Here is a 494-nt window from a genome sequence, read left to right on the forward strand (position 1 = left end):
TAAAACTCCATTACACTGTGTGACCCTCAATGGTTCAGGGATACAGCTAGCCGTGGGCTCACAACTCCTTGTGACTCGGAACAACACTTTCCGACTTGCCCAACGAATCATGGTAAAGCGCCTAGCAACATCGCCCCATGATTCCCTAGGTATCACTGATAGTGCCTACAAGAACCAGTAGATTTTGGTTAGCGTACAGTACGGTCCCTTCATCCATATATCCCGATCGAATCAACAACCATTGGTATATCGAGAGTCGCTCAAGATTCGATAACTATGCAATACATCTTGAAGATCAAATTAGTGACATCGCATGTGCTACTAAGAAACCATTTCTTAAATCACATCAAGTACTCTGGCCAGAGATTTGTCACACTAATATCTCCTCAGATCGCATAGGATATCCACACTCGCAAGTATGTGGTGAATCCTTGACAACAATGCATTGACTCCTATATGTGTCGTAACTGTACCCAATCTCGACACCTGATGAC

This window comes from Henckelia pumila, chromosome 3 (genome assembly GCF_033568475.1).
Source record: "Henckelia pumila isolate YLH828 chromosome 3, ASM3356847v2, whole genome shotgun sequence".
NCBI classification, from domain to species: domain Eukaryota; kingdom Viridiplantae; phylum Streptophyta; class Magnoliopsida; order Lamiales; family Gesneriaceae; genus Henckelia; species Henckelia pumila.